This window comes from Eretmochelys imbricata, chromosome 13 (assembly GCF_965152235.1).
Source record: "Eretmochelys imbricata isolate rEreImb1 chromosome 13, rEreImb1.hap1, whole genome shotgun sequence".
Lineage (NCBI taxonomy): Eukaryota > Metazoa > Chordata > Testudines > Cheloniidae > Eretmochelys > Eretmochelys imbricata.
This window is the reverse complement of record NC_135584.1, coordinates 9,827,170-9,852,182: the sequence shown is the minus strand read 5'-3', so window position 1 is coordinate 9,852,182 and position 25,013 is coordinate 9,827,170.

Below are 25,013 nucleotides of genomic sequence, written 5' to 3'. Positions count from 1 at the left end.
TAAGTCCACTAAAGGTCAGAGAGCTATGTTAGCTACCCAGCTGGAAGTATGTTTGGGTCATGGAACTTTTGTGGATGAGGTCTCTGAGTGCCTCCAACAGAGAGTACAGGATAGGCACTTATGCTCTATCAGGGGAACTAAGCCCTCCTTTATCATTTTGCTATTATTTAACAGACATGTTAATTTCTTTTCTAGCAGTCCCCTAAAGTTGGTCGGTGAAGGGCTTGCTGTTAATCAGCTATCGAGAATCCTGGCCTCTTTTATAACAGTGGGGGACTCATGAGGGATTCTCGTCAGAGAGTTCTAAAGACATCTTCCTAGTGTCCAGTGGGACATCTTATAAAACATACTGGTAAGAACTGTGGGGAAGGGGTATGTCCAGACGTTTCTCATCAATCAATCAGTGTTGCAGAACCTCAGAGTCTGAGTTCCAAGTCTACAAATTATTTAGCTCTTGAATCTAGTTTAGTCTCTGCCAGGGTTGTTTTTGCAGCTGACACTGTGGCATCTAGAAATTCTGTAAAAGTGGTCAGGAAAAGCCAAAACTTCAACTACTATAATTGTGTATTGCACATAGCAATGGCAGTTTTAAAATAAACTGATTTTAAAGCACCAATATTTGGGGCGGGGGGGATATTTACAGTCAGGCTTACAGAAATTTTAACTGTGCAATTTTTGTGCCTAATTTTGACCCAGAATTGAAGTCAAAATATAATTATAGGCACAGTGCTATAGCCATACCGAAGTAGTCTTTCATCTTGCTAGATCATATCACGACCAAATAAGGCAATTCTAATATAATCCAAACTATCATGAATTGCAAGGTGTACTCTTTAGGTCTGGGTCTTGTCAATATAAAGAGTAATGGTTGGTTGAAAATTTTTCATTAAAACTTTTTTATATAAAATGGCTTTTCAGGAAATAGATATTTTTCAGGAAAAACAAACCCTTCTGTTTTCATTTTAAAAAAATGAGATTTTTCACTTAAAACCTGAAAAATGAATAAAAAGGGCAATAAACTGGGTTTGTTTGTTTGTTTCAGTTTTAGGCTACCTAAAAAGATTAGTTTTCTATTTTTAAATGGTACTCTTGTTTACATTGGAGTAATGCTCTGGAAACACATACAGTGATACCAGTGTAACTGAAACAGTCAGACCATTTATGTGTACACTAGAAGCTTGCAAAATAGAATTATAATGTAGATAGCTGCCATATTCAACATATGAATTTTGAAAAAAGCTAAGTATGTTTCATGATTTTTTTTAAAAATGAAGATTTATTGGTTTGTTTGAAATTTTCCATATTTCATTTCGACAGTATTATTTGAAAACTTCCCATTTTGTTTGGGGAAAAAAATCCCATTTTCTATTATTTAAAAAAATGTTTCCCTTTCTTTGACTGGAAAATGTTTTATAAAAAGAAAGACAAAGAGAGACAAAGATTGGGGCTTTTGCCACAATTTTAAAACAAAAATATATAAAGGAAAACTGAAAAACTTTGTTTTTTTAAAAACAAAAACGACTTTTTTCCATGAAGAATGTCATTGTTGTCAAAATCCAGTTTTTTTGGAAATTGTTGTTGAAAAAATTTCATCAGTCAGCTCTAATGTGGACATCATTTCTGGAATTTTTCAAAGAAGTCCTAGACATTTTGGGAGTTAGAAGTTCAATTCCTAAGAAGTACTTTAGGAGCTGAGGGCCAGATTTTTAGAGGTGACAATGTACAGATATATGGTTAGCCCCTTTTGAAAATTCCACTAAGCACCTATCTGCATCTTTAGGTACCTAAACACCTTGCACAATTTTTGGAGTGGCTAATTCACTTAGGATGTGATTTTTCAAAAGAGTCTATGTTTGGCTGTATTCCCTCCAACAGTCTACTGTCCTTTGGATAATACTAACCATCCTTCTTTAATGTCCTAAGAAGAAATTTTTAAAAGTTGAATAATTTTTCGTGTTATGAAAGATTCAGTTTAAGCCACTGCTTGTTTCGCTCTTGTTAACGATGGAGAGAAATGAGGAAAAGTAACTGCATCTATGGAAGTTTGATTTATGTACATGATTACATGGACAGTTAACTTTTTCAGTGCAATTATTTAACTTTCAAAATTATTTACCTCTCAATGTCTTCATGAACTGGTTTTAGCTGAGACTCCTGTTAACCTTGAAAAGGGCATTATAACCCATGCTGGCACATAAAATAAATTATTCAGAATTTACTAGTACAGCATTTTGTCTGACACAAGTGTTCTGGCAAACAGAGAATGACAGTCTTCACAAGGCTTGTTTAGAAAGTATTTTTTTCAAAGGATGATTTACAGAAAAAGACCTGTTTAGTGCCAAATTATTGCAGTAACTAGAAAAATGCAATGTAGATTTGCTGCAGAGTGTCACTGGCAAAAACTTTAAAATAGATATTCTGGAACCATTTTATAATGTTGAGATTAAAGATAAGAAAAAAAAATAAAATTAATAATGAATGTGAATCAAGAACCTCTCCTTTGGCAGGAAATCCTCTAGGTGGCTCTCTTCACAGATAATTCCAGTGTATATGGTTTATTACTAGTATTGTTGTGATAATTGCATTGAAAGTCCATGAGACTTAGGCTCCAAAGTCACTTAGGTTATTTTGAAAACTTTGCCTTACAACCTTTGTTCTCCTCTGAAGCCCAATGCTCTCCAGGGGTGAAATCCTGGCACTACTGAAATCAATAGTTGTTTTGCTATTGGCTTCAACAGGTCTGTGTATATCTATCATCACCCACAGGAGGATAGCATTAACTTTGAGGACTCCTTTGGAGCTTTGCCAAAAGAGGCTGAAATGGACTATGCTGGATTGTGTGAGTTGGTTCCTCACAGTTGGTTCCTCACAGGTGTCTTGTGCCACTGCGGCACACCCCAGCAGATACCCCCCGGGAGCCTTACACTTTTTCTCTGACAGAAACCCAGACTACTTTCTCACCAGAGGGGCAGTTTTAACACCGTAGATTAGCAAAAGGTAGTGCGACCCTAGAGAAACAATGACTGGTCTTTCTAGACTGTAGTTCTTGAGTCTGATACCTTTATCGTAATTTAACCTACAGCCATGTCACTGAGATGTTTATAATAACAGGATTGTTTGTTTTAATTATTGTGACGGGGTAAAAGAGAGAAGAAGAGAAGTATATTTTCCAAGCAAAACCTCCTCTAATAGGGAAGAGAGAAGTGCAGAAGACTCCTAGGGTCCAGTAGCAATTTACCTGGTGAGGCCTTTGGTACTGTAATCCATAGCCTGTAAATCCAGAAGAGAACATTATGACTATCTAGTCTGACCTCCTGTGTAACACAGGTCATAAAAATTTACCCACAAATTCCTGCATTAAGGCCACAACTTCTCTTTATCTTTTATAAAGATATTCAGTCCTTATTAAAAAAATAAACAAAAAGTGATGGTGAGTCCATTGCACGTCTAGGTAACCCTGTTGCAATGGTTACTGATAAAAATTTGTGCCTTATATCTCGTTTGATGGAGTAATTGTGTTGGCTGGGCAAGTATGTGTTTCTTTGCATGCTAACCCAAAGAGCTTTCAAAGCCTGTTACTCAACCTGAATTGCGTGGACCTCAGCTCAGGAATCAATAAGAGGAACAAGTTCAGGAGTGTGCCTTCTTAATGTTTCCCTTCTCTCTCTGAGAGTGTGAGCCTGAATGTAACACCAAACACAAGCAGCCAAGGGTGAGCTATCTGTGTCCTTCCAGCAATAAAAGAACTGGCTTCCTGGTTAAATGAACCTGTGCTTGCTGTCATTTTTCTTGGGATTATACCTGTCTGACCTATCCCCCCACAGAGTCATACCACTATACTAGAGGGATAGACACTATAGCAAACCCTAAAATAGAATGATAGAAATTATATAGGCTTATTGTAATCCATAACTATTTCTTCCTCAACTGTGCTGTGTTCCCTTATTGTGTATATTTGATAAATTCTCTATTGCTGCTTGTGTAAAGCAACTGCAATCTGTTTTATCTCTTAAGAAGACAGTGCATTATTTTGCCATCCATGCTCTGTCTCTGGCTGTGTTTAGATGCCTCAAGTTAAGAAAGCAACCATCCAGCAAAAATGTGTATTGCCGAGATTAAAATTTAGTTTTCCTCCAAATGCAGGAAAAGTCCCAATCAAAAAATCTAGCCAATCAAAGCAGCCTACGCAGTTGCAGATACCTCCAGCTGTGTGTAGGCAGTCTGCTGTCAGCTCTGTAGTGGGTTAAGATGGGGGCAGGCATGCTTAACCCATGTTTGCTGTTAGTCCGTCATCTGAAGATGACTTGCCATCAAATGTGTTATTACCTAGAGTTATGCAAGCTATTAAAGCTCCAGGAGACCATATTGATGCTAAGCTAGTGCCATGTATTTACAAACTGGATGGGAAAATACAAAATTTCTGTTGCAGAAAAGATTTTTCAGGCAATGAATGGAACATGTCAGGATTAACATGAGAAACTGGGTGCCTAGCAGCTTTCCACTGCCCATAGGAGAAAGAATGATTTTTTGGGAAATTACTTAAAAAGTAATAGCCATAGGCAACCAGGGCCTGATCCAAAGCCTGCTGAAGTCATTGAAAGTCTTTCTCGGGGAGAGTCTGGTCTTTAGGGCCAGAATGTGACTGACCCTTGAGCAGGTGGGCCTACAGGAGAATGGCTCAAGAGTTGCACAGCTGTTGTCTCTGCTCCCTCTGTGTGCCTCCTGGGATACAAAGTTTAAGGATGGGGATGAGGTGGTGCTTGGTCCTTCCAGTCTGGGGCAATAGTGGCTCTGCACATTCTCTACATTGGCACAACCTTGCCCTTCACTCACTACTGACATAGATCCCCACTTTTTATCCTACCCTCAGCAAATAGCAGTTTATCCCTCAGCCGTTTCAGAGCTCTGATATGAAGGTTAACAAGCCTTGTAAAGAGTATAGAAAGTTCTTTGAGGTTTGTGGTCTTGATCCTCCGCAAATGGAAGATTTATCTGGGCATCATGTTGTATGAAAGCATTTTATTAACTCAGGTAGCACATATCTAGGACAGGAGCAAGTGTGTTAGGGAAGGAAGAGAGCAATGAGGAGGAGGTTGAAGGAGAGAGAGGGAGCTGGCTCTCATTGGCACCAGTCTTGCATACCATAGGCAAAACACCCACTGAGTTCAACCTAGGGACTGGAATGGTGGCTGCTACACCTCTGTGTCCTGGCACTTCCCAGGCCAGGGAAGATCCAGTGCAGATCTAGTGGCTCCTCCCTAGGCCTGTGATCACAGACTTCTCTCAACATCCCTCTACATGCTGGCTTATTTGGAACTGACTTCCATAGCATGCAAGGAGTTCAGAGAGAGCCTGGAATATTCAATGCTCACACACACAGAGCTGCCTTACAGGGTTAGTGGCATGCAAAGACTCACACGAACCCTTGGTGAAAGGAGTAGATCCCTCTGCTAGTTACTATGAGAATGTGATGTTACCTGCCTGCTTATTGCACGTGTGACTGCATGGCTAATTATCTTTCTGATGATATCATGTTCCCCGTCGTGCCCTTGTTAATGTGTTGATTCTATACCTGCTGAAGCATAAGTGATAGCACAGTACTAGGGGAGAATCATTGCTGGTGCTGAGCTGGTAATAGAAGATGTTCTTTAAGTTGGAAAGAGATGGGATTTTACCTTCAAAAGAGTATAGTTTTGTGTTCTTGTGAGTAGTAGATATTTAAATATCTCACACATTGCACTAAAGTGACTGTCACTGCATCTTTTGCCATCTCTTCTCAGGCTATTAAGAAGAGACCAGGCTAAAAATGGGAGTGGTTGTATCTCTATGGGAAGTCCCTTTTATATTATTTTGGGTAACTATTGATTTCCTATAGGATAGGTCTCCAGTCCCTATTTCAGCAAAGCATTTAAACACATGCTTAAGTCCATTCCTGTTCAGCAGAACTCTTAAGCCCATGTTTAGGTCCCACTGAAGTACATCGTACTTAAGCATTGTGACAAAGCTCTGTCCTTGCCTCTGTGGGTCCTACATTTCCTGGTGGATTTCGCTAGCCTCAGAGGCTCACTGTGACCCTCCACGTAATCTTTCTCTCTCTAGAGACAAGGGTCACAGTCTACTGAGCCATTTTCATCATAAGCCAGCAAGGGAGGTCAAGAGAAGTTATCCTTCCTTGCACAGCTCTGTTGTCTCCTAGTCTCAGTGATTAATCGGGGGCAAAGGTGGGGAGGGAGCCTGGGCCCACCCTCTACTCCGGGCTCCAGCCCAGGGACCCTAATAGTATCAGCTATGGTAGCTGATCTTTTAGAAACATAACATGTACAATTCCCTGGGCTACTTCCTCAAGCTCCACTTCACCCTTACCTCAGGGCCTCCTTCCTTGTGCCTGATATGGTGTGTACTACTCAGCCTCTCCAACAGCACAACTTCCTCCCACAGCTCCTGACATGCACACCACCTGACTAACTGGGAGGCTTTTAACTAGTTTCAGCCAGCCCCTGATTGGCTTCAGATGTCCCAATCAACCTAGCCTTCTCCCTGCCTTCTGGAAAGTTCTTAATTGGTCCCAGGTGTCTTAATTGACCTGGAGCAGCTGCCATTTCACATATCCTGGTACCAGGGATTTGTTTAGTCTGGAGCTAATATATCTATCTCCCATTACTTTTCCGTAGCCATCTGGCCTTGCCCCGTTACAGTGTGTTGAAGGCTTTGCTGAAGAGAGATGGATTGCTCAGTTGGGGCTCCAGGATGGCTCACAATGGTGATATTTTATAAACTCGAACTAATAATTAAAAATAATAAATAAAAAAAAGAGAAGCAAGCAGAGGGTATGGTATAAGAAGGTGTGACATATATTTCTCAGGTGCCTGGGAGTTATATGTCAGCAGAAAAGAAAATCCCTGAAAAAATGCAAATAATTCAGTATATAATTAAACCGAACATTCAGACAACTTATTTCACCTCTTTAGATTTGACGCAAATGAGCTGTTAAAATCTATTTGAATTTGACAATGCCATTAATGGAAAAGTTAACATCTTGTTAGCAGTCGCCTGATAGTAGTGGATATTTTCATTTCTTACTCAACCTTGGTACGAAATTCAAGAAATTATGATTTATGGACTAAGAAAGAAATCACACAGTAAGCTTTTCTGATCAGAGAATTCCCTGAGCTTACCTCTTAACTCTGCTATGCTGCACAACCAAGGATATTGATGAATAGTTTTATGACTCATTTGGTAAGATCTATGAAGGCAATTACTTCATAAGGTGGCATTTTATCACATTTGCTTTCGACCTGCTGCAGTTGACTCATTGATTGGAGTTAGTCAGGGAAAGCAAATGTTATAGACTTAGTGCATGAAACTGCTGATATTTATATCTTGATTTTAGACTCAGTTTCTGACAATGTGCTGGTTATTACTTCATGTGTGCTTAATTATTCTGTCATTAGATAAGGTTTTGTAATTCGGTTTGGACTGGCAGAGTCGGAGCAGACGCTATTTTGCCATGTATTTTACCACGCCTAGTTTGGCAGTGCATTCTGAATTTTTGATAGAAGAAATCGAATTTTGAATCTATGCACATTCATGCACCATTTAGTCAGTTTGGAGAATTCAATTCAATTAAAACCTGGTGGTGAGGGTGAAAAAAAATCTATCCACATTAGCATTTTCCCCACTTTAAAAACAACAGAATCCATTTTTAAATGTAATTTTTAGATGGATTTCAGAGTGATTAGAAAGATGAGCAATTTATACAAAGCAGTATATTCACTTTGAAAATCATGCCTCATTAAAAATGAAATCCAAATAAAATAATACATTGCACATTAAAGAACTTTTTTGATCATGGTAACTTTGCATTCTTTAAAACAGTAATGTGTAATTGATACAATGATGCAATGTACTTAAAATACCAGACTTCCAACTCTGCTCTGCTCCCCAAATACATCAAGGTCTTTGTACGGTGGAAGACTGATCATTACATTTTGAAATAAACTTTAAGTATATTGCTTATTATAATTCAGTGATGTCTGGGGGTTTCCAGGTATCATGTGTCAATTGTGTTTTGCCAACATGCCTAATGTACGGTACAATGATAATGTAGACTGGTTCATCAAACTGACATCTATGGTTTCCTTGGGGGCAGCCTTCCATTGGATCATAATTTGAGTTTTTAGTTTACGTGTTTACTACCTGTTTGCATCCTGCTAAATACTACAGTGATGAGTGCAGTATAGAATTCTATATAGCAGTGTTTCCCAACCTTGGGATGCTGCTTGTTCAGAGAAAGCCCCTGGCGAGCACGGCCAGTTTGTTTACCTGCCGCATCCGCAGGTTCGGCCGATCACGGCTCCCACTGGCTGTGGTTCGCCGCCACAGGCCAATGGGGGCTGCGGGAAGTGGCAGCCAGTACAGCTCTCAGCCCGTGCTGTTTCCCACAGCCCCCATGGCCCTGCAGCGGCAAACCTGCAGTGGACAGTGGGAGCCGCGATCGGCCGAACCTGTGGACGCGGCAGGTAAACAAACTGGCCGTGCCCGCCAGGGGCTTTCTCTGAACAAGCAGCATCCCAAGTTTGGGAAACACTGCTATATAGAATAGAATTTAACCAGCTCATTCTAAAAATATAATGGATGTGATTTCCTACTAGACAACAAAATAGATGGATTATTTCCCTCCCCATGCTCTCCATGTGATGTTCCCTATCCTTGATTGTATCCCATGTCACACATCATGTGAGTTGCTTTAGCTTCCTCTGCTTTCCCTGGGGCCACTTTAAAGTGCTGCCATCATTTGTTATTCTTCATTGACTTTGATTAAAGGGGGTTTTTGTTTTCTGAAGAGAGCAGCTCACCTTTTATCAAGTTCTTCCCTTTTCAGCTCATGACCTGGAGTAGCAGAAGCTTGTTTTTGACTGTAAGTTTAAACCACTTGAAAAAGACTTTGAATCTGACCCTGAATTATTTTCATTCTGGGTCTGATCCAAAACCCACTGATGTCAATGGGAATCTTTCCACTGAAGTCAATGGGCTTTGAATCAGAGCCTCTTTCAGGGTAGGCCTACTCTGCATAGTAAATCTGGGTCTACTGTACTTGTGCCTGCAGACCTAGTCATTTCAAACTCACGCTTGAATGTCCACGCTGCATTGCTACTTGAGCCTCATGCCCACGGGTCCATTGTATGCTACTAGAAGCAGTTAGAAGATTCCTTACTGCAGCCCATCCCTTCATACTGGACACGTAATCCTAACATGATTTCACAGATTTGCAAGAAGAGAATGGCTGGTAGGGGCACATTGGAGATCGTATTAGATTATATAGCCTCATAACAAGAGCTAAGTGTGATACCTAAAGTAAAGATATACGGATAGCAAAAAAGTAGGTACTTATTAGTGTGTTACGTTTGGTCTGAGAGCCTCATAAAATGAACTATTTAGGCTTTTCCTCCTTTTATTTAATAAATGAACGGATTGCCCAGGGGCATCTTATTTTCTGATACTTGATTTAATGTCCTGTCTCGTTTTGCGTAAAAATGATACACATTCCTCTGCACCGAGTTCTTATCACAGAAGAAATCTGTCCCACTGCTCTTAAGGCTTTAATTTATCAGCATATATAGGCTCTGATCCTGTGACGATATCCATGTGGGCAGACCCTTATGGAGTCCCATTGACTTTGAGAGGGCTCAGGGTGGGCAGAAAGGTCTGTCCATGTGGATAGCATGCTATTTTCAGGGTCTTAGACAGGTAATCTTCATTTAGAAATGGAACCGTTCATATTCCCACTGCTTATGCATATTTGATTTGTTCTAATTAAGATGCTGAGTTGTGTATTTCCCCACTTTGTCCTTGTCCTAAACATCATCGTGTAGCTTAAGTGCACACGCACGCACCTACCTGCACACAAAAGCCAGGGACATCCCAGTTCATTGTAAGTTGGTACTGTAAGTATTTGATAAAAGAACCAATTTGTCCTTTTCCCCACTAGGTTTAGATCTGAGTTAACAAAAAGCTACAACAGAAGTGGTTGGTCATACATCAAAGAGTTTAGATCTAATAGGCCTTTGAATAGATAGTGTAAACATGTGGGAATGGAGGTTGAAAGCAGTACTGCTTTTATGAAAAAAGGCTGCCTTTTATTATTCTGGACAGGGTTTAAATTTTAAACTGTTAATAAATGAATACTTTCAACATGCTCTTCTGTATTTGTTTGCCCTTAATTAAGCAGCAGATATGCCTAGTGATCTCATATTGTATTATTATTGATTATATTATATATACTGTCATAGGGCTGAACAATCTCATGTGGATAAAATAAAACTCCACGCCCACTTCCTACTGACCTGTTGGTCAAAATTTAAGGGTCTAAACCTTTACTTTTCCACTATCAAGAGTAATGATTTAGTTGGTATTGGTCCTGCTTTGAGCAGGGGATTGGACTAGGTGACCTCCTGAGGTCTCTTCCAGCCCTAATATTCTATGATTATGATTCTATGTGGTCTAGTAGCTAGAGCAGCAGCCTAGGAGTCAGGATCTGCAGGGAAGTTTCTCTGAGTTTCCCCACTTACTGGGGGCCAGATTCTAATATTCTTACTCAAAATAACCAGTACCTCATCCTATAGGTAGACCCATTGGTTTCAACGGGACTCTGCAAGGAGTAAGGTTACTACTTACTTGCGCAAGGGTATCGGAATCTGGTTCTATGTGACTTTGGACAAATCACTGAACTTATCTGTGTCTGTCTTCTCTGCATCCTGTCAGCACACAAATAAAATAGGACTGCCAGTCCCATGGAGGCAAGAGACACAACAGGACTGAAACTTTTTCATGGAACAAACTACTCAAAGCAGGAAAGGAAGGACTGGGAATAGGGTACAATCCAGCAACAACCAGGTGTCTCTGCCATTTCCTTCTTGCAATTCTCTGCCCCATCACCAAGTTAATTTGTCTTATCCTGTCTCAAAGATGAATGACTCCCTTTTCCCAATCTTCTTCACCGCCTCTTATACTCCCCAGCTGCTGGCAATTAAGCTAATCTGTAATTAATCAATTTAACACAACTCTACATGTAGGGGACCCTATGTTTACAATTCCATAATCACAGAGCATAATATATTCAACCAGGGAGACCAAATGTCTGAAAAACTGCATTTTTAAAAAGGATATACAAAGCAGCCTGTTCCCCTCTTCCTAACAAAAAATATGCAGTAACTCACATTGCAGAAGATGGGAATAAAATTATCCATGAAAATGCAGTGCAAAGCACCATATCAGGATGTGCTGGCCATCTGGCCAGGTATTGTAGCTAGGCTATTCACTCAGTGAATAAAATGGAGTCCTTCATTACAAGGATGCTCTATCAGGATGTGGGAGACCTAGGTTCAGTTTCCTGCTCCATCATGGACTTCTTGTGTGACTTGGCCCTAGATTCCCAAAGGGACTCATGTGCTGCAATGTTGCCTTTTGCAATGCCTAACCTTTAGGCACCCAGAAAATCACTGGAACAAAAACGGGATCCACAAAGCCTGAGTTAGGTGCCGAGGGCCCATATACAATAAATAAGGAGAGACAGGCACCTTAGAATGGGATCCACAAAAGCCAGCATGTTAGGCAGGTTGCTGCTTAAGGTAACCAATGGGAAATGCTGACAAGAGGGGTGTGTCCTGAGCCCCGTCCTCGTACAGAGTTAGCTGCCTAAATCCAGGCTGCAAGGAGGCACCTATCTCTGCTTGTGATCCACAGACAAGAACCCCTGTCCTGGAGTCAAGTGGCTTAGCTGCTTCTTGCAAGAATGAGCTAGGCCTCTGCCTTACTTCACACAAAATGTGAGAAATTCCTCAGTCTCTCCTGATGAAGCTACTCCACTGTGTATAAATACTTGAAAAGTCCCCTGGGCAGAGAAAGAGAGCAAGAGTGACTCAGTAGCTTGCTGGTTAGGGCACCTGCCCAGCAGATGGCAGACCAAGTGTCCAGCCCCCTGATCCAATTCCTTTCAAAATTATGTGGATCTGGGCCTTAGTTTCCCATCTGTAAAAGGAGGATGATAGCACTCACCATGTTAGACAGGGGAGCAACTACCACTTAATCCAGTCAAACATGACCCTGAGAAGATGTGGTCTATTGGCTTGGGGGCAGGACCGAGCCTATCACTTCTCCTCCTCCTCTGCTGAGATTATATTGTGTGCTAAAGGGTAGTGCAATCTAGTCTTCTATGGAGCAACAATCAGGCACTCTTTAGTGTATGCCTTCCAGGCCCCTTGAGCCATTCTGCCTTGTGCTGGCAGCCACCTCTACTCCTTCCCTACTATGTTCCACCAGCACCCCTAAATATACGAAGAGCAGGACTTTGCCCCAGTGTGGTCACACTGGAACATGAAATCCACCTGCAACCAGGCAAATGTAGCTTGTCTGAGGTCTTAATACATTAACCACTGGAGGTATTAATATGAGGAGGAAAGCTTTAACTGTGGGTAGACTGAGTTATGATTTCACCTCCTTTTTTACCAGAACCTCAGTCAACGTTGCTGGCTGCTTGTTTTTAAACCAAAGTCGAATTAAGCTAAGAAACAATTATGCCAGACAATTGAGTTTCATAACCAACGTGAAGCAGAGTGGATACGAGCATTTTTAGTAAGGTTATTTTGTTGTTGTTGATTACAATAGGGAAAGATTTCAGCAGCAGTATCTGGTGGCAGAAGGTTACATTAAAAACAATGTTCTCTTCTACAAGGCCATCAAACTATAGGCTCCAGGGAATGCAAAGCTGAGTTCTCCAAATTACATACTCCCAACCTCAGATCCACTTGACTGAGCCTTGCGTTCACGATTTGATGCATTTGTAAGCCTCGGCCCATGTTGCAGTCAGGAAGTCAGTCAGCCCCCTTCCCTCATCCACCTCCCTGCAACCTCAGAACCAGCTTTCCCACCATTCTGCTAAAGAAACTGGACTCTGTCTTCCAAAATGCAGGTATAGTGGGATGGAGGCAGGGGGGTTTCCCGGTCTCTATGAGCTAACCTGCAAGGCTCTGTGTGCAAACCCCTTTGTTAATGCTGTAGCCCTAGCACTTCACTATGGCAACAAGGCAATCTGCATTCTTGATTTTAGGCAGATCTCGCGAGAGAAGCCTGAGCAATTTGTTACTGAGACTAAATGCAAATGGTTCTAATGAAGGGTTGTTGGTCCTGATTGGATTATATATCAAAACTGTTGGTCAAATCAGCTGAAATTGAATAATTTTAAACAGAAAAGAAACCCCTGCTTGGAGGTTGGGAGAAGTGATCACTTAATCATAGTTCCATGTATACAATGTATACTAGAGATAACTCCAGGAATCAATACATTTGTGTTCTTTTCCCCCATAAAATATTGTACCATTGATCCAATGTGACATCTTTAGATTTGTGTATAAATCAGATTCAGCCTTCTCTTTAAAATCTGATGTTTAATAGTTCTACTGTAACCATATGATTTTTCTATGGAAGGATGGTCCAGTGGTTAGGGAACTAGCCTATGACTTGGGAAACCATGGTTTAATTCTCTGCTCTGCCACAGACTTCCTGTCTGACCCTGGACAAGTCACTTGGCCTCTCTGTGCCTCATATCCCTGTGACTAACACTGAATGAACTTGAAACCACAAGTAAACCCCTTGGTGTAAATGTTATTGTGAAACTGTATACAACTCCTCTCGGAATCGACTAATGCAATCACGGGTATTAGGAACTTCTGAAGCTTTTTGGATCAATACATGTGAAGTGGATTTCCTAAGAAATACCTGGGGTAACAGTAATAAATGACAGGTTTCAGAGTAGCAGCCGTGTTAGTCTATATCTGCAAAAAGAACAGGAATACTTGTGGCACCTTAGAGACTAACAAATTTATTAGAGCATAAGCTTTCATGGGCTACAGCCCACTTCACTGGATGCACTGAATGGAACATATAGTAAGGAGAGAGAGAGAGAGAGATATACATGCATGCATACATACATACAGATAAATTGGAAGTGGCCATACAAACTGTGAGAGGCTAATTAGTTAAGATGAGCTATTATTAGCAGGAGAAAATAACTTGTGTAGTGATAAACAAGATGGCCATTTAGACAGTTGACAAGAAGGTGGGAGGATACTTAACTTAGGGAAATAGATTCAATATGTGTAATGACCCAGCCACTCCCAGTCTCTATTCAAACCCAAGTTAATGGTATCTAGTTTGCATATTAATTTAAGCCCAGCAGTTTCTCATTGGAGTCTGTTTTTGAAGCTTTTCTGTTGCAAAATTGCCACCCTTAAATCTTTTACTGAGTGGCCAGAGAGGTTGAAGTGTTCTCCTACCGGTTTTTGAATGTTATGATTCCTGATGTCAGATTTGTGTCCATTTATTCTTTTGCGTAGAGACTGTCCGGTTTGGCCAATGTACGTGGCAGAGGGGCATCGCTGGCACATGATGGCATATATCACATTGGTAGATGTGCAGGTGAACGAGCCCCTGATGGCACGGCTAATGTGATTAGGTCTATGATGGTGTCACTTGAATACATATGTGGACAGAGTTGGCAACGGGCTTTTTGCAAGGATAGGTTCCTGGGTTAGTGGTTTTGTTGTGTGGTTGCTGGAGAGTATTTGCTTCAGGTTGGGGGGGCTGTCTGTAAGCGAGGTCTGGTCTGTCTCCCAAGATCTGTGAGAGTGAGGGATCATTTTTCAGGATAGGTTGTAAATCTTTGATGATGCACTGGAGAGGTTTTAGTTGGGGGCTGAAAGTGACAGCTAGTGGCATTCTGTTATTTTCTTTGTTGGGCCTGTCCTGTAGTAGGTGACTTCTGGGTACTCTTCTGGCTCTGTCAATCTGTTTTTTCACTTCAGCAGGTGGATATGGTAGTTTTAAGAATGCTTGATAAAGATGTTGTTGGTGTTTGTCTCTGTCTGAGGGATTGGAGCAAATGCGGTTGTATCTTAGAGCTTGGCTGTAGACAATGGATCATGTGGTATGTCCTGGATGGAAGCTGGAGGCATGTAGGTAATTATAGTGGTCAGTAGGTTTCCGTTATAGGGTGGTGTTTATGTGACCGTCGCTTATTAGCATCGTAGTGTCCAAGAAATGGACCGCGTGTGTGGATTGGTCTTGGCTGAGGTTGATGGTGAGATGGAAATCATTGAAATCATGGTGGAATTCCTCAAGGGCTTCTTTTCAAGATGATGAAGAGGTCATCAATGTAGCGCAAGTAGAATAGGGGCATTAGAGGACGAGAGCTAAGGAAGAGTTGTTCTAAGAGTTGTTCTGGATGCTCTGGGGCTCAAGCCCCCACCGAGCCACAGCCATAGGTGGAGAGTGACTCTTGCATTTGGGGAGGCTGGGTGGGAACGCCAGAAGCTCCCTAGAAGTAAGGGGTAGGGGGCACCAGTGCACAGACAGTGGTTGAAAGGCTAATATTTCCAAAGGACCTGAAGACTGTTAGGTGCCCAATTCCGCCTGAAAGTCATTATATGACAGTGGGTAGTAATTGCAGTGTTCTCATGGCAACACTAATTTCCTATTTGTAAAGTTTCTTTTCCCTCAGAGATGACTATTTTGGGACAGTTTGGTAAAACTCCATTTGTATATTTTAAATCTAATATCCTAAATATGTGTCTTAATTACAAATACTTTTGGTAAAGTGCTTCCAACAGAACACTGGAAAAGTCGCTCCTGTATCTATAATAAGCAATACCTGGAACTTTGGCATATTGTAATGTAGAAGATTTGATGCTGATATTATGGAACCTTCAAATTGTCCCTGTCATTTCAGACAATGTATTTAGATTTTTTTGAGCAAAGTGCATAATTAACTTCAAGTACAGAGCCCATTTCCAGTCTATAATTCCAATGACTTAAAATATTATGTTTCACGCCCCTTTCCACCTCGTTTCTCAACTAGTTCACACCTCCGATTCAAACACTCTTTTTTCAGTGACTAATCATTTGTGAACCACAGTATGAAATCTGGAGAGTCATATGGTATGGAAATGAGCCTTGCAATAGACAATAGATGAGTATTAGTAAAAGAGAAAGAAAAACATAAAGGTTGAAGTCTGATGGGATAACACCCAGTTGTTCGTTTTCTTATCCAGATTAATGCAAACTTTAGTTTTCTACAAAATTCACTTGGAAATCGCACCTAAAAAGACTTTCTCATGGCATTTCCATGATGGTTGGAAACCAGAAGTGGAGAGTTGCACAAGGGGAAAAAAAAGTATAGGGACTGTTTCTTCCTGTATGTTTGTGCAATGCCTAGCACATTTTGAGTGTGACTATAATATTAATAAATAATTAGCACAGCCTTACCAACATTAAGAGTTCAGTTTTGCTCCCATGGAACTCAATGGGAATTTTACTGTTGCTTTCATTGGGAGCAGGATCAAACATTAAGGGCCAAATTTTCTCTCGGTTGCACAAGTGTAAATCTAGAGTAACTACAGTAAGTCAGTGGAGTTCCAACAGTGAGACCATAAGCAGAGCTTTGATCTAAAGAATTTACCCTTGTCTATATATTTTCAAGATGGTGAAAATGAGACACAGATAAGTTCAGTGATTTGTCCAAAGTCACATAGAACCAGATTCCGATACCCTTGCTCAAGTAAGTAGTAACCTTACTCCTTGCATAGTCCCATTGAAACCTTTACTTCCTGGGATCCTTTGCTTCCTGGAGAATTTTGTTCACACCACAAAACCAGCTTTTCACTTTCAGGCAAATGCCTGGAGAGAAAGGAGAATTCCTGATCCGGTGTAGAATGTGGAAGCTTGCACTCGCTTGCTTTGGTCAATCTGCCTTGAGCACTCCACACAGCCAAAGTTTTGAGGGCAAAAAACAAAGGTCTTCGAATATTTTCATAAGAGCAAGAAAGGTGAGAGGTTATTTCAGTGTTTGCCGGATAAAGTAACCAAAGATTTTCTCCAACAGCTGTTCTTACATTGGAGCTGGTTTTAAAACCAATGTTCAGGTAAAAGATGAAAGAACTAACAAAGTTAGTTTATGCCCTTGTCCCCCACAGTGGTAAAAAAGCATGCTTCATTCTCAGGAATTCTTGCTCTTGGCGCCAACTAGACTGTTACTATTATTTGTATTGCCATAAAACACACAAAGGCCTCCATTGTGTTAGGTGCTGTACAAACAGATGTATAAAGCATAGAGGGAAACACCTCTGACCAAATCCTTGTTCTCTTTTTCTTTCCCCCTGCTCTTTGCCCTTGTGCTGACAAGTGGGAAGATGCAAAATCAGAGCATAATGTAACACCTTCTTGTCCTTACTGGTCACTTGATGTGTCAGTGATCATTATTTATCAGAGCTCTTGAAAAGGAAGGAAAGCAATCCAAAACCCTGAGAGAAGAAAGTGAGTCAGTCTCCAGCCAAAAGAAAAGCCATGCAAGCATGCTTGGTTGCTGACAATCCTTGCAACTGTTTCTGCCAAAATGTGCTTCCAGTGCACAATATAAGTTTGTCAGCTAACAGAACCAGCAGCAGATGTAATTTTGCCTTATGTTTGTTTTTTAATAGTGGAAGGCTTGGAATTTTACAAAGCCATCCAGTATACTCTTCCAATGGTATCTTTGATTAATTGCTCTCAACCTGAAGAGGAAGAGGTGACATTGTTTGTCTTTTTTTACTTAAACATGAAAGTTTATTTTTATTTATTATTTAAACATGAAACTTGGAAATAATAGACCCTGATCATAGAGTTGTCAAAGGATGAGAGGAAAAGAAACTGCTATGTAACTGGAAGTCCTCTGGTCTGAAACTTTAGTGGGAGGAAGAGCTCTCTGGTCTCTTGATTGGTGAAAAGGAAAAAGTGCTGCCTCAGAGCTGCATTTACATAGACTACCCACCCACAATTCCTCTAGTGACATTTGTGGGGTCACCATAACTGAAAATGAACTTGAATTTTTGGGGGAACAGTTCCCAGAGTAGGGAAAGTTCTCATTTCTAAGCAGTCTGCAGCAGGATCCTAAGCCTATTTCAGGAGGATATTGCAGTGAGAGGTAATGTAGAGGATAACAGCAGAGATGAGTGGATTCAGGTGAGGTTCCACTTACCAACCATCTTAATAAAGCTAAATCACTAAGCTAGGTTAGATAATGGTTTCTCCAGGTGGGACTAAGTAAGTATCTCCCTTGAGACCGGAGACAGACCTGCAAAGAGACACTTGAACAACAGCTACTCAGTGATCCAAACCATGAGTGGGGTTGGTGGATGAGTGAGGTGCTGAATTTAAGGGACTATTACCTATGGGACATTCTCATGGGCAAGTGGGAACAGAGTTGGATGGGCTGATGCCCATGTTATCAGTGTGTGTGTGCGGGGGAGGGAAAGATTTTACTCTTTATTTCCAGGTACATTCTGTTGCTGTATTTTTCCAAGTTTGGTGGTGTTCCCTTTGTTCCAGTAAAGATTTCCTTGCTTGTACATAGGCTCAGATTGCTTTTGAGTGGGGAAGTTCTGCCTGTGAAGGGTACACAGGAAGGGTGTGTCTAGTGGTCCCAGGTTTATGGCTCAGGGCTTGAGCCAGTTTAGTTATTTGTCAAAGGGGACCCAAGATATATTGAACCCAGCTCTTACTGCTGGCATTAACCACGTGGTAGAAAGGTTACATAACTAATCCTGATATTAAAACTATGCTGTGGTCAGGTCCACTTCTCTTATCATCAAGGTGTATTTGAAGATATGGCTGGACAGGAATGGGGAATGTCTCTTAAGACTAAACTATCATAGATGGCAGAAAGGTTTAGATTCAGCTACAATGTATGTTTTAGAGGTAATTTAGTTAATGGCTCATTACTGATTGCCTCCATGTGCTTGTTATAGGCCTGGGGCCTTAAAATTCCCCCTGCCCAGCAGATTAGTTTCACTGAATAACATAAAAAGGCACCACTTTACTGCAGTCCAGGAGGAAATTTAAGGCTCCAAGGCTGCAGCTTTACTAACCATTTGTACAAGAAGTCATTCTGCAGGTAAATTAAATGTGGTGCTGAATGCACAGAATCCTGCCATTTGGTTCTCATAACCCCAGCTCAAGGAAAGTAGATACCATCCATGCATATTTACTAGTGTGTATAAATAGGTATATAGTTAATGGACTATACATCTGCCCACGATGACCGTTTGGTATCATTTCTATAGGTAATTATTTGAAGCACTGAAAGGTTTCTTTGTCACAAAGTGTGATTTCTGGGCACAAAATACATATTTGAATGTTTACAAGCGGGAATAAGGCAGTCTAATGGCTTTAAAGACTGGCTGGTTATTCCTGTGTCCAGCCATCCACCCCATAGGCAATACTTGCTTCAGAAACACAGAGCCTTCCACACACTCTTGTGATTAATCCAACGTATTTGCCTTATTAACCAAGTAAGTGAGACCAAGCACTATTTAATTTTAGAGATCAAAGCAACAGCATGCAGGAGGATGGGCATCTCAGATGTAGCTTCACCAACTTTCTCCTCTCTGCTCTTTCTCTGCTAACTTTTTTGTCCCATATTTTTCTATTCTGCTTTCCTTTTGCTCTTTTCACATTTACTTTCTTCTCTTTACCCCACTTTTCTTTCTTTCAGTTCCCTTAAGCTATTCCCCCATTATTCATATTCACAGTTCTCTCTTCCACTTTTATTTTTCCTCACCTCTCTCTCACTTTTCCATTGCAACCTCGGACGCTCCTTTGCAGCAAGGCACTTAAACACAAGTTTATAGTTAAGGATGTTCTCAAGTGCTATCTGGAATTGGGCCAAAGTTTTGTTGTATCACTGAAGCCTGGGTTCTCTTCTCTTGCCTTTCATTTCCAACTAGGATCTTTGGATTCATTTTCAATCCCTTACAGATGTCAGATGCTTTCTGGGCTCTGTTTAATTGCCATCTTCTCTGCCACTGTGCCTGTCACAGAAGGGACTGTTTGCGATACAGAAAGTTAGTGCTGGAAGTGTCAGCTGGGACTGGTATTTATTCTCTCCAAACAATGTTTAACAGGAATTTAAATCAGCAGCTGGGAAGGTGCAGAGAGTATGGGAAATTTCTCACCAACCAAAATTCTGGCATGATTTCTGATTTATTTACCAGCTGGCTGAGATTACCCATGACTGCCATTACTGCAGGTGCCAACTTCAGCCCTGCTGGCTGTACATCTATTTATTTACCTATTTTAAGGTTCAGTTGCTTTAATCTGTCTCTTCTTAGGATATGCTAATTATACAGAGCACACAGGACCTGATCTAAAGCCAGTTGAAGTCCACAGAAAGACTTGTACTGATTTCAATAGGCTTTGGGTCAGGCCCATAGAACTATTAGCACCACTGTTTCCTGCTGCACTTCCTAGATTGGCTGACTGAAAGGGTCACAATAATCTAATTCTTTTTTCTTTATTTAAAAATGAGAGAAAATCTCTCTCTCACACACACAAAACACACTTTTTTTTATCAACTTTGTTCATACTTCTAACACTCATGCCGTGTAACTCCAGAATGCCACAAACTGATCATGTTTGAAATGAAAACCTCTGTAATTTGTAAACTGTCAGGTTTAATACCAGATTGCCATGTTAGTAGGATTTCATTGACTTCTAGCACCACTTCTTTTAGTGGAAGAAAAGGTGATAGAGTGCCATGAATGAAATGAAGATACAATACTTATTTTACTTCTCCAGAGTCATATAAATTTGATTATTGAATCTCTCATATTCCAACTCATTGGCCGGTGCTTTTTTTTTTGGTGGGGGGAGGGGGCGTGGGGAGGAGGGAGATGGAGGAGAGGGTGGTGGTGGGGATATCTCTGGAACTGCTAATTCATTTGCAGAGCTATAAAATCAGCAGATCCTGAAGAGCTGTGAAAACAGATTAAAAGTTTGGTGTCCAATTACTGGGAGAACACTGGAATATACTGTACTTCTCCCCCCACCCCACCCCCCACTGTCCAAACCAGCTCTACTCCGGTTTCTGCTCTTTCTTCACTATTTCCTCCCATTTGCTGCTCCATTTGTACAGCTATTTTTTGGAATGCTATTAATATATTTAACACAGTAGAATGAGCCAACACAGAGCTCATGAACATTAAGGAAGAGGCAGTATGTGGGCTCCGCTACACTTGCAAATTAGTTCTTCCACCTCCCCTAAAGAAACAAATTCAGATATGCTTAGGGTTTTAAAGTTGTTTGTATAACTGGAATTAAGAACAAGCTCCCACTCTGCTGCAGATTAGGAAGCAAGATCAGCCATCTAAGCTCCACCATGCTACCTGTCAATCGTCTCTTTGATTTTTAAAGGACAGGTTGTGAATTCAAAGACCGTGTCAATCTTTTTCTCTCTTGTAAATGGGGGTGTGTATGTGCGGGGGGGGGGGAGGATAAAGAAAAATGCCAAGAACACTACCCCTTCCTCCTGAATTAGTTATACATTTTAATGCCTGTAGCAAAGCCATAGCTGCATACTCACAAACATCACATCAGCCAACTAAACAGCGCACACGGGAAACAACAGAGCACAAAACCATCCTGCCAAGGTAATAATTCTAAGACACTGGAAATCTAAGATCTCTCCAGTGGAAAGGGAATGGATAATATTACTTACAGAAGCAGGCTTTATGAGAAGGCAGTTTATAGGCTTCAGGGCAATGAAGACAATTTGACAATGACTGGAATCCAGTTCCAGTTACATTAGCTATTTGGTGTAGTGTTTCCTTTTGCTTCGTCTCTCCTTTTTCCTTGCTTTCTCCATTTTGTCCTTTTGATGTACTCCTTTTGGCCTCTATTTGGTAAAACACTTAAATGTAAAGCCAGATTCAGCTCCCTTTGCACACGTGAGTAGTCCCACTGACGTCAGTGAGACTACTCCTGAGAGTAAACTGAGCAGGATTTGACCTTTCATTGCTTGCTTCTTTAAGACAGGATCAATAATATGACGTTGACTTTTGATACCTTTCCTTCAGATTATTTAATCTAGGGGTACCTGAATCTTTGACAATTAATATAAAAAAGTTATTAAAAACTAAGGTATTTTTCACCAAAAATAGAGGCTTCTAACATCTGAGGTAAAGAAAACCATTGTTGACTTAATTAAGACTGAAGATAAAGAAAATGCTTAATTAACTATATTAAGGCTTTCTACTCTGTTATCTTGCTGCTAGTAAACAACTTAATAGTTGAGCAGGTCTGAGAAGTCTAGAAAGACTTACTTTATTATGAAGCCTGATAATAGCCAATCAGAGAAAAGCTTATGATGATTCACTCTAGTCTATACTGGTGAGGATTCAAATAGTCATTTTTTTCATCTACCTGTAGGCACCTCATGTAGTTTTCAGAAGCTAAGGAACACTAAATAACATAACTGCCATTGTTTTTGCCCATAGCCTTTCTCTTTGTAAGAATGATGTCCCACTCAGTTATCAGCTGTCAATGCAGTGACTAAGGATGCTTGAAATATTCCCAGTAAAACTTGAAAACTCTGAAATCTTGGAGGCCTTCATGTATTCTTTGGATTTTGTAAAATGTTTCCATTTTCATTAGAAGAACATCAACACTTTACAATATTTCCCCCTCAAAATGAGATCAGTGGAAAAATTACCAACTTTCACTCAGAAATAAGCTCCTGTTGATATTTGTGAGTAGAGCTGGTAAGAAAATGGCCTTTTTTCCTACAGAATATTTCAGGTTTGCAGCAAAAAATCAGAAACTCAAATATTTTGGTCAAAACTGAAATATTTTGATTTTGAAATGAATCATAGAATATCAGGGTTGGAAGGGACCTCAGGAGGTCATCTAGTCCAAACCCCCTTCTCAAAGCAGGATTAAATCATCCCAGCCAGGGCTTTGTCAAGCCTGACCTTAAAAACTTCTAAGGAAGGAGATTCCACCACCTCCCTAGGTAACCCCTTCCAGCGTTTCACCACCTTCCTAGTGAAAAAGTTTTTCCTAATATCCAACCTAAACCTCCCCCACTGCAACTTGAGACCATTACTCCTTGTTCTGTCATCCGCTACCACTGAGAACAGTCTAGATCCATCCTCTTTGGAACCTCCTTTCAGGTAGTTGAAAGCAGCTGTCAAATCCCCCCTCATTCTTCTCTTCTGCAGACTAAACAATCCCAGTTCCCTCAGCCTCTCCTCATAAGTCATGTGTTCCAGTCCCCTAATCATTTTTGTTGCCCTCCACTGGACGTTTTCCAATTTTTCCACATCCTTCTTGTAGTGTGGAGCCCAAAACTGGACACAGTACTTCAGATGAGGCCTCACCAATGTCAAATAGAGGGGAACGATCACTTCCCTCGATCTGCTGGTAATGCCCCTACTTATACATCCCAAAATGCCATTGGCCTTCTTGGCAACAAGGGCACACTGTTGACTCATATCCAGCTTCTCGTCCACTGTAAGCCCTAGGTCCTATTTTGCAGAACTGCTGCCGAGCCATTCGGCCCCTAATCTGTAGCGGTGCATGGGGTTCTTCGGTCCTAAGTGCAGAACTCTGCACTTGTCCTTGTTGAACCTCATCAGATTTCTTTTGGCCCAATCCTCTAATTTGTCTAGGTCCCTCTATATCCTATCCCTACCCTCCAGCGTATCTACTTCTCCTCCCAGTTTAGTGTCATCTGCAAACTTGCTGAGGGTGCAATCCACACCATCCTCCAGATCATTAATGAAGATATTGAACAAAACCGGCCCCAGGACTGACCCTTGGGGCACTCCACTTGATACCGGGTGCCAACTAGACATGGAGCAATTGATCACTACCCGTTGAGCCCGACAATCTAGCCAGCTTTCTATCCACCTTATCATCCATTCATCCAGCCCATACTTCTTTAACTTACTGGCAAGAATACTGTGGGAGACCGTGTCAAAAGCTTTGCTAAAGTCAAGGAACAACACGTCCACTGCTTTCCCCTCATCCACAGAGCCAGTTATCTCGTCATAGAAGGCAATTAGATTAGTCAGGCATGACTTGCCCTTGTTGAATCCATGCTGACTGTTCCTGATCACTTTCTCTCCTCTAAGTGCTTCAGAATTGATTCCTTGAGGACCTGCTCCATGATTTTTCCGGGGACTGAGGTGAAGCTGACTGACCTGTGGTTCCCAGGATCCTCCTTCTTCCCTTTTTTAAAGACAGGCACTACATTAGCCTTTTTTCAGTCATCCGGGACCTCCCCCGATCTCCATGAGTTTTCAAAGATAATGGACAATGGCTCTGCAATCACATCTGCCAACTCCTTTAGCACTCTCGGATGCAGCGCATCCAGCCCCATGGACTTGTGCTCGTCCAGTTTTTCTAAATAGTCCCGAACCACTTCTTTCTTCACAGAGCGCTGGTTACCTCCTCCCCATGCTGTGCTGCCCAGTGCAGCAGTCTGGGAGCTGACCTTGTTCGTGAAGACAGAGGCAAAAAAGGCATTGAGTACATTAGCTTTTTCCACATCCTCTGTCACTAGGTTGCCTCCTTCATTCAGTAAGGGGCCCACACTTTCTTTGACTTCCTTCTTGTTGCTAACATACCTGAAGAAACCCTTCTTGTTACTCTTACCATCTCTTGCTAGCTGCACCTCCAGGTGTGATTTTTACCTTCCTGATTTCACTCCTGCATGCCCGAGCAATATTTTTATAGTCTTCCCTGGTCATTTGTCCAATCTTCCACTTCTTGTAAGCTTCTTTTTTGTGTTTAAGATCAGCAAGGATTTCACTGTTAAGCCAAGCTGGACGCCTGCCATATTTACTATTCTTTCTATACATTCTTGGAACACCATCCTATGGTCAAAGAATCCAAAGCCTTCTCTCCGACACCGCCTGTGTAGCCATTCATTGACTTCCACGATTCGATGGTCTCTATCCAGGCTGCTGTGATGCTTCGTGGGAGCTATAGTTTAAGTGCCTCATGGTCCCATTCTGCTCTATAGATTGGGCTTCCTGCTCATACTATGTTTCCCGTGATGCACTACTGTCTTCCCCCGTAGTGAAGGGAGACACTGCATAATGCAGTTCTTTGGCCTCAGTAAATCATGGGAGATAAAGTCTGGCTGG